The sequence below is a fragment of the Bos indicus genome, chromosome 27, assembly GCF_029378745.1.
Source record: "Bos indicus isolate NIAB-ARS_2022 breed Sahiwal x Tharparkar chromosome 27, NIAB-ARS_B.indTharparkar_mat_pri_1.0, whole genome shotgun sequence".
In the NCBI taxonomy this organism is placed as follows: Eukaryota; Metazoa; Chordata; class Mammalia; order Artiodactyla; family Bovidae; genus Bos; species Bos indicus.
In genome coordinates this window covers 35,290,882-35,300,681 of record NC_091786.1, presented here as the reverse complement: position 1 = coordinate 35,300,681, position 9,800 = coordinate 35,290,882, and the positions used below count along the sequence as shown (strand labels likewise).

General features: G+C 39.7%; 1 long non-coding RNA gene across 1 annotated transcript; it reads left to right on the top strand.

Moving 5' to 3' along the window:
- Window positions 1-342: 342 nt before the first annotated feature.
- Window positions 343-2,466, top strand: LOC139180210 (uncharacterized). Its single transcript, XR_011564522.1, has 3 exons — window positions 343-521; window positions 623-732; window positions 1,934-2,466. It is a non-coding gene; the product is annotated as an uncharacterized lncRNA (long non-coding RNA).
- Window positions 2,467-9,800: the final 7,334 nt, after the last annotated feature.

Below are 9,800 nucleotides of genomic sequence, written 5' to 3'. Positions count from 1 at the left end.
CCTGGTTTATAAGAATCCAACCAGCAATCCTATTACCCAGAAAGAGTAAATTTCTTTAAAGGCCACACTTCTCCATGAGGTACCTTTCTAGCATGTGTGGGTTTTTTTGGCACAAAATCTGCTTTTGCTCACATTAGCACCTGGCTCCAATTATGAATTTTTCATATTAATGGCTATAAAGAGGCAAGTTGTGTAAGCAGGCGTAACTTTTACAGCTAAAAATAACCTGATCTCCCGTTACCAGGACTTGAGGCACAAAACAAGGACATTTTCTTCTTGCAGTGCTCGTTTAGTGAGTTCACCTTTTGCTTATCTGAAACCATGCCCCTGGAAGAGGGATTAGTCATAAAGGTTCTGGCTTCGAGTGTCAGCAAAAGCTGTAACCACACAAACCAAGGAATAAAACTCTCTGGGAAAGCAAAATAAGCGCCTTCAGGGTTTTGCAGATGTCTCCAGAGTCCCGCGTAAGAGCTGGCGCAGTCGTCTTTGCCCTGCTGCTTGACTAAGCTGTGGAGCCCTGGGTAAGATATGTTGGTATTATCCCAGGAACCCGGGAGAGGGAAGCGAGGAACCTTCTGGAGCCATGCTGAGTAGACTGATCCTCTCTTCTTTATTATTGTAGTCAGCTCAAAAGAGTGTATCTATCAGACTGAGGTGGCCCCCGACTTGGAAACAAATGCTGTGCTGACTGGAAAATTCTGGAAGGCACAATTCCTCTAGTGATAAAAACTGGTAAGAGAAACCCAGCAGGGAGGCAGCAGGGCTAAAGATTTAAGAGGGATTATTCTTTCGTTTTTATTTATTTTTTTAACACCAAAAACATTTTGTATTGGGGTATAGCTGATCAGCAAAGTTGTGGCTGTTTCAGGTGAACAGTGAAGGGACTCGGCCATACATACCCCTGGATCCATTCTCCCCCACACCCCGCTCCCATCCAGGCTGGCACATAACACTGAGCAGAGTTCCCAGTGCTATACAATAGGCTTTTGTGGGTCATCTGTTTTAAATATAGCACTGCGCACACGACCTTCCCAAAGTCCTTAACTATCCCATCCCCCAGGCAACCACGAGTTCGTTTCTAAGGCTGTGAGTCAAGAGGGATTGTTCTTTCTTTGGCTCTTGTTCTCCTGTGCCACCCAGAGCACCCTGTGTTTTTTGGACCCATTTGACACTGGGATCAGGATTAATGGATCTGTTCATCTGAGCTCAATTATGAACCATTCACCTAAAAATCTCAGGAGTGAAGTGAAAATTGCTCAGTCGGGTCCGACTCTTTGCGACCCCATGGACTGTATAGTCCCTGTAATTCTCCAGACCAGAATACTGGCGTGGGTAGACTTTCCCTTCTCCAGGCGATCTTCCCAAACCAGGGATCGAACCCAGGTCTCCCACATTGCAGGCAGATTCCTTAGCAGCTGAGCCACAAAATAAATAAATAAATAAATAAAACTCAGGAGCAGAACTGCAGATCTTATAATCAAGTATTGAATTATCTCTAATTTATTTACTTAGGGAATTGAGAGCCCTGAGTTTTGCAATCTAATGTGGAAAGATTTACAGTGGAAGGACATCTTTAAGAGCAGGAGGAACAAAGTTTTTTGTTTTTCTGTGGGCTCTGAACAGTTAAAGCTAAACCTGATTTAGAAAGTGGGGTCTAAGTGGCCGGATGGTGCCAGGCGCTTTGCACCTTCAACCCCTCCTGCCATGGGTCCCCCACTGCCTTTCAAAGATGAAAGGCAAGCATGAGTACCTTTCTCCAAAGAAGCAGAGGCCCAGTGAAGCTGGGCAGAGACAGTCCAGCACTTATTTGTCCCTCTGCTCTTCCCACGTGAAAGGGCACAGAAATTGCCCCAAGGACTGCTTTCTTCCCATCCCTTTTTACAATCCCCTGATGCAGTAGACAATTCTGACCGCTCTGCATTTTTTTTCAAAGGTGCAGAACTATAGAGAACATAGAACTGGATTTTACAGGAGATCAACCATTACAGAATCTGAGGCCTTACCCGCTCACCCACCACAGAGTTTATTACTATAACATCTTGAAGGGAAAAGTAAGCCAGGTAAAATATTCGTCAACAGGAAAGTTTCCTCAGATACCCCTTAGACTTTTAGAGATGATGAGATATGTAAAATATCAAACTTGCTGCTAACCACACGCTTAGGACAGCCACCCACAATAAAAAATTGTGTGGCCAAAATGTCCCTTGTCCACAGTTCTGAGGTGGAGAAATCTGATTTAAAGTAACCCTATTTTTAATTTTTTTGTTTTAATGGGAGGATAATTGCTTTACCATATTGTAATGGTCTTTGCCATACATCAATACAAATTGGCCATGGGTATACATGTGTCCCTTTCATCCTGAGCTCCCTTCCCACCTCCCTCCCCATAAAGTCACTGTAGATGGAGGGTGGCACACTGCAGCCTGCGAGCTAAATCTGGCCCCCTGCTTGTTTTTGTAAATAAAGCTTTATTAGAACACAGTCATGCTCACTCATTTATGTGTTGTCTATGGTGCTTTCATGCTGCAAAGATACAGTTGAGTGGTTGTGACACCGATTGTGTGACTTCACAAAACTTAAAATATTTATTATCTGGTCCTCTACAAAAGAGCAAAAATGGTATTTTGTCATGTAAATAAACATTTTAATTTTTAACATTTCAGATAAATTTAGATAATAATTAGGTAAGAACAAAAATAATAACATTCAGAGAAGTTCTGTATGTAGGAGTAGATCTGGGTTCTGTGGGGCGTGACTTCAATTTTACAGATAACATCTTTAAGAAAATTGGTATAAAGTTACATATTTATTTATGGCATGAAAATAAATCTCACTAATGAGAGCCTTGCAAATTCAAGTCCTTTTCTACTAATACCTATGTAGTCAGGTTTCCAGAAATAATTGCACAAAGCATTCTTTATGCTCTCCCATGACACCCTACAGCTCAGCAATTCCCAACACCCACAGGGGCTGTGCAACCCACCTGCTTCTCTGTATCTTCAGCTCTGTGCAAACATGTCCAGTGCAGCATTTTTGTTCTTTGATCAATGAGCATCTGAAGAGCTAGCTTAGATTCTGGCTTTCCCACTCACTACTTGGGTGACTGTGGGCAAGTGAGCTCTTCTCTCTGTGTCTCATTTCCTTAAATAGTTAGAGTGTAACCTGTCCCTTTAAGCACTTCATCTCTATAAGTTATTGCTCAATTCTCTTTGATCTTAAAAAAAATGTAGATGCTCTTGGATTTTTCTTAGAAAGTTTTTATTATCTGTTATATTGCCCCTTTTCCCCTAGTTAAAAGAAAATTGGTGTCTTATGACCAATATTCGTATTCACTTTCAGCTCTATTCTAGACCTAGACATTTAAATCTCTCTGAATTGAATGTCCATGAATCATTACAACTCCTTCAGTGTCCTCTCTTATGATTTGTTCAACAGCCTACACCATCAAAATGTGTGTTTTCTACTTTGTTGCTTATCTTTTTCATGCTTAGAAATAGGCTTGACGTGCTCTATATAAGAGGCACAAATAAGTCAACTGTAAGAATCTAAGAGACATTTCTTATTTTTGTGAAGATTTTTTTGAACATTCAAGTGACTATCAATCCCCAAGTGATTGGAAGATGATTCATTCTATTGTTCATTTTTCAAATCTGAATAATTCTCTCAGCTGGATTTCTTCACCCAAAAGTGTTGTCAAGGGCATAACTTTAAATCAGAGTCTAATTTGAGTTTGCATGTTCAAGTCAAGAACTAAAGAACTGCAGGATTTATGCTGCCCAGAGTGCAGCTTCTGACATGGCATCAAGGAACATCAAGGAACATCAAGGCGGGAGATATGGCATTAAGCGGGGATGGGAAGGTGGAGGGCTTGATGACACCCATCATTAACATCCACTGTCAAGTCCATGACGTTTCTGGACTGTACACAGGATGTGCACAGATGATGTTTCCACATCACACATCACTGCGCAGGAGGAATTTACCCCTATTTCACTGACCATCATGTGTTCCCAACCAGCTCTCATCCTATCATGAATTATTAGCATAATCACAGATAAGGATGGGTTTCCCAGGGGGTTCAGTGGTAAAGAATCCTCCTGCCAATGCAGGACACACAGCTTCTATCCCTGGGTCAGAAAGACCCTCTGGAGAAGGAAATGGCAATCCACTCCAATATTCTAGCCTGGGAAATTCCATGGACAGAGGAGCCTTGCAGGGTAGAGCCCATGGGGTCACAAAAGAGTCAGACACAACATAGCAACTAAACAACAGGGATAAATAAGCATGACTGGAAAGCACTTTGGAGAGTTTTTTATGTGGGTAAACTAAAATACAGATAATTTAGGTAACAGGTGATTATAAGTGGAATTACATCTTGGAAAGAAGATCTGAAGTCCTAGTTGAAAACTTTTCTTCAATTCATTTTCACTTTAATCAAAGTCATAAAAGCTTCTAAGTATGAAAAGGCTTTCAATGCAGGATAGCTTTCCCTGAACAAACCCTCTCAAACCTTCCAGCCCTGATCCTCAGAGGCAGACTCTGTAGTAGATCTATTTCTTGGTATTTGCCTTGATAATTCTAAATGAGATGCTCATGTAATAATTTCCTGATTTCCAGTTATGGGAACAATTTAATGCTTGCTGGTTGTCTTAACTAACTTGAGGGACAATACAGGGTAGAATTTAAGGGCTTCTCAGGTGGCACTAGTGGTAAAGAACCCACCTGCCAATGCAGGAGACATAAGAGACATGGGTTGGATCCCTGGGTCAGGAAGATCCCCTGAAGGGGGACAGGGAGATCCACTCTAGTATTCTTACTGGAAGAATCCTATAGACAGAGGAGCCTGGTGGGCTACAGTCCATACAGTCTCAAAGAGTCAGACATGACTGAAGCGACTTAACACTCACACTCACACAGGGTAGAATTTAGAAGCAAGAACAGTGGAGCCGGGTGTCCTGGGCTTAGATCTTGGGGCAAGAACTTCCTCCATTTATCTCCGTACCTCATGTTCCTTGTGTGTGAAATGGACATAAGACCTGTGCCTTTCTCAATAGGTAGTAGTGAGTTAAATGGATGAGACTATGTAAAGCATCCAGAACCTTCTCCAGCACACAGTCTGTGCTCCATAAGCAGGCCATTGTTCTCCCTCCCCATTCACCTAAAGACGCAGTTGCAGGTAAATCGCCAGAGAGTAAACACATAATTATGATCCGAAACTACTTAGGAAGTGACCCCTCCAGTTTCACTTCCTTTCTTGACCAGATTTTTATGTCTTTTCAGAAACCAAAGTTTTCCAGAAATTAATAATACCTTCATTTATTTTTCATCTTCTCTCAAGACACTTGATCACTTGAAAGATGCCTCTATAGTAAAACTGTTTTTTCCAAGGGATTTTCTCCTAACCAATGACTCTTTACATCAAAATAGAATTAAAAATACAATAAACCTTGGCAAAGTGGTTCATCTTCGTTGATTGCATTCCAGTCTTGCAGGTGACCATACAAGTTTCCCTGTTTGGGAAAACCCGTATCTTCCTCTTTTTTTTTTTTTTTTTAGTTTTCTCATTGCAAGAACATATTTCTGGCACCTTCCACAGAAGGTGTTCACAGAGTATACTTTTTTGGCACCTTGCCTGTATGCAGCTGTCTGTTTCTATCATCCTGCTTGACTGACAGCTTGGGCTCTATGCAGAATTCTAGGTTGAATATTGTTCCTTCAAAATGGTTTGGATGGTATTTTCTAGCTTTTGAGGAGCTCACTTCTCTTCTGGTTAATGATATGTGTTTTCATAAATGATATCATATCTGGTTAATCATAATTGTTTTCAAACAACTATTATTATTCTGAAATCTTGTCAGATCTCTACCCTTAGTGGCTTTTCACAATAATGTGACTTTTTCTTTAATTTGTTTTTTAATTCCTTCCTTGATGCCTCATGAGATTACATTTAGAAACTCATGCGCTTCAGTTCTAGATAATGTTCTTGAATGATTCCTTTCATAGACTTTTCTCCTGTCCATTTTGCCTGTTCTATGGAACCCCTATCGCCTAGAGAGTGGACATCCTGGGTTGATTTTTCATTTTTTTTTCCTATTTTTTACTGCATTTTTCAATATATTTCCTGAGAAATTTCCTCAACTTTATCTTCCAATTCTTCCATAAGTTTCTCTTATTTTTGCCATCAGTTGTTTTGTTTTTGAGAACTCTTGCCTACTCTCTGATAGTCATTTTTATTCAGCATCTTCTTCTATTTCATGGCTTTAGGTATAAAAAAAGGAGGGGCTTACTGACATTGTCATCAAGCCCTTATATCCACTATGCTTTACACCTTGATGATCACAGTCTAAAGACCAGTTCTCAGCTGTATAAATTGAAGATGATAAGGTTTTAAGAGATAAAAGTTTCAGAAAAAAACACATTTAAAAAATCAATTTATATAGACTAGTCAGTCAGAATGACAAGAGAATTAAGATATGTTAGGGCAATCTTGCCCTCTATCAAGTTCTTAGAAATGTTATCTCCAAGTTTGATAGGCATAGGATTTTTGAACAAATAAACTATATGGCATAAATTAATAATAATTCTATTTACTCATGAAAATGTTAAACTATGTCCTTATGTTCTATTTCTGTTCTTGTTCTAACCATATGACCTACTTTTTGGCTCTACCCTCAGGCTTGAAAACAGCCCTGTTGGTGGAAGAGAATCTAACTGAGCTTTAGAATGAGCTGGGAAACTAGCTGTTTAAAATGTGTATGTGGGTGAATGTGTTTATGTATATTTCAGAGACAAACCCCAGACTTACTGGAGCAGATTCGTCAGGCATTGGTCCCAGCATCTCCTTCAGGCATGTTACTGTGATTCTCTCCACAAATACTTGAAAATCCCTGAAATAAATGCTCAGATTGGTCATCATCTGACACTTGTGTCAGATACCACAGAGCTTAGCTCAAAGTCAGATTCTCCTGGGGGTTGCTGTCTTTTCCTCGGAGTCCTGAATCTTCTTGGCTCTGAGCTGACTCTACTGTCAGACAGGGATGAATGTTCACCCCATTTTGCCATGATACGTGACCTTGGCTAAGTTACTTCACCTCTGTGAATGCGAGGACTATATGGGGGAACCATAAGCTGCAATATGACAGAAAATATGCTTCATATGTGAAAGCATCTCATTTTTTTTTTCATTTCCTCCCTCTTCTAATAACATTTGGGATGTGTGCTTCCGGAGAATCAGGTGGGAGCCCCTAAACTCGCTGATAACGTATCTCTGACTGCTCAACCTGATGACTTGCTTTCGGTAGGTCTCTTGCACACGACAAGTCCCGTCCAGGGGTGTGGGTCTTCCTTAGATTCAGCCCCAGACAGTGGCGCTTCCTGGTCTGAATGCCTTATCCTTTTCCTGACTTTGTGATTTCCTGACCTTGTGCATCTTGAGAGGCAGCCGTGTCGATCGGAAATAGCCCTGGGATTTGGATCATGCCTTGACTTTCTCACCTACTAACTGCATAACCCAGGAGTTTTCAGAGGGGCATTTATGAGCCATATAATATAAAATGGGCTTCTTCTGGTTTCTTTTCTCTTAACACATTTTCCTCAAGCCACTTGTCATCTATATAATGTGAGCGTTATATATGTTTATTTCAGAAATATATGTTTATGGGGTAATTGGTTTAATCTACCTGTCTTTCTGAACCTGTCCTGAGCTCCTGAGCTTATTACTATTATTAAATTTATTGTTCATTTTAAAGCAAGTCAGTTACACAGTAACATGACAATTCCAACTTGTTCACAAAAAGTGTTTTGCTGAACCTCATATTTCTAGCACCTCTTGTGTGCAGCTGATCGTCTAGCAGCATCCCAAAACATATGTGTTGAATGAATGAGTGACTAAATGAATAAATAATACAGAGACAAAATCTCTCACCCTTTCTTCCTCATATGGTGAGTATGCAGATCAAATGAGATAACCTATATGCAAATGATACATAAGCAGTATTAATACAAGCACAAAATACCTTAATTTTGTTAACTTATACCTCTCCTCAATTTGTTGCCAAAATTATTTGACCTGAAGCTACACAAAATGTGGTCCAAAAGCCAGCAGCGACAGCAGCGTCTGGGAATCTGCAAACAATGCAGATGAACAGACCTACTCCAGACCTGTGAAATCAGAATCTTTGAATGCGAAGCCCAGGGATCTGTTTCAACAAGCCTTGTAAGAGGCGATCAGACATGTACTAACATTTAAGACTTACTACCATACAGGACACTCTAGAGAGAGTTTTTAGAATTGCATAAAGTAAATCATGAGTTTAAAAGTTATCCTTTTCCTTACCTAAGCAGATCCTCTGAATCTCAGCTGATCATTTAGGTCTGAGAAAGTCCAGATCATCAGGATGACCTTCCCCCTTCTGTCACTTGTAAGCATAGCCTCTCATTTATTAACTTCAGAGATGATGATTTGTATTTGTTTTACTGTTTGTGGTCTGTTTACTTGTTTCCTGTCTCTTTTCCCAAGAAAGAGAAGTATTCCACAAGAAGGGATGGAGTTTGTCTTAACCACAACTGTATCTATCCCCAGTTTCAAATACAAGATTGGTGCACAGCAGAGTTCAGTATCTGCATGTTAATTGGATCAGTGTCCTTAAGAACATATGTGTTAGCAAAAAAAAAAAAAAAATGTGTTTGTGGATTGAAGAAGCATAGGATTTATATTGAGGATGATTGTTTGTCTCATATTGAAATTCATGCCTGTTTCCAATTTCCCAAGAATCAATGAAAATTTGATGGATTTGATTATTAAATTCTCCAAGGGTTAGTTTGCCATTTTCTTTATTTTTTTAAAAAAGGTTGAGATTTCATCCATTGGTAATGATTAAATGATGCCCATGCCCAGTTGCCAATATCATTCAATCATTTTTGAATAATATAGAGGTTTCCCAATATAGTGTTTCCTATACAGTTAACTCTTGGTTACCTGTGGGTGGACTTCCCTGGTGGCTCAGATGGTAAATAATCTGCCTGCAATGTAGGACGTCCAGGTTTGATCCCTGGGTCAGGAAGATCCTTTGGAGAAGAGAATAGCTACCTCTCTAGTATTCTTGCCTCGAGAATTCCATGGACAGAGGAGCCTGACAGGAAACAGTCGGTGGGGTCACAAAGAGTTGGACACGACTGAGCAACTAACACTTTCACTTTTCACTTTTACTATCTTTAGGTAATGCTTTTCGCAAGTTTTGCTCTAAGTCCTTGATCAAATTAATGGATTTGCTTTTTTCTTCCTCAGTCAGTCCTAGAAGAATTTATCCTAGCAGAGTGTCTTTTTAAACAAACGGTCACCTCGCCTAGGAAAGAAACAAGTGCATAATAAATAGAGTAAGTTTCTTCAGATTGGAATGAGAAGAGAGAGTGCCTTTCAATACTGTTACTTCCTTAGCTTGTAATTAGGGAGGATTCTCAGCATTTGAGTCAAACAGGAAACATATTTTCTTTCTTGTTGTGTTGATTTACTTCTTATTCCAGCATGAGATGATTATATTAAAAGAACTAGGCTCTAAATAGTCACTAAATATACCATCAAATTGGACTAGTTTAAAAAAAATTTTCCTCTGAATTGTCGATACCACTACTCTGTTTTATTATTCTGGCAAACCATGGGAAGACATTTTATATAAAGACAAATTTGGAATATTACCAAAAATAAGGAGCTTTATTTTACATTTAAGAATGAATAGCCCAATTAGAAGGACAAAAAGCACTTTCTAAGAAACCTGATAGTGTTGTCTTCCAAGAGGAAAAAA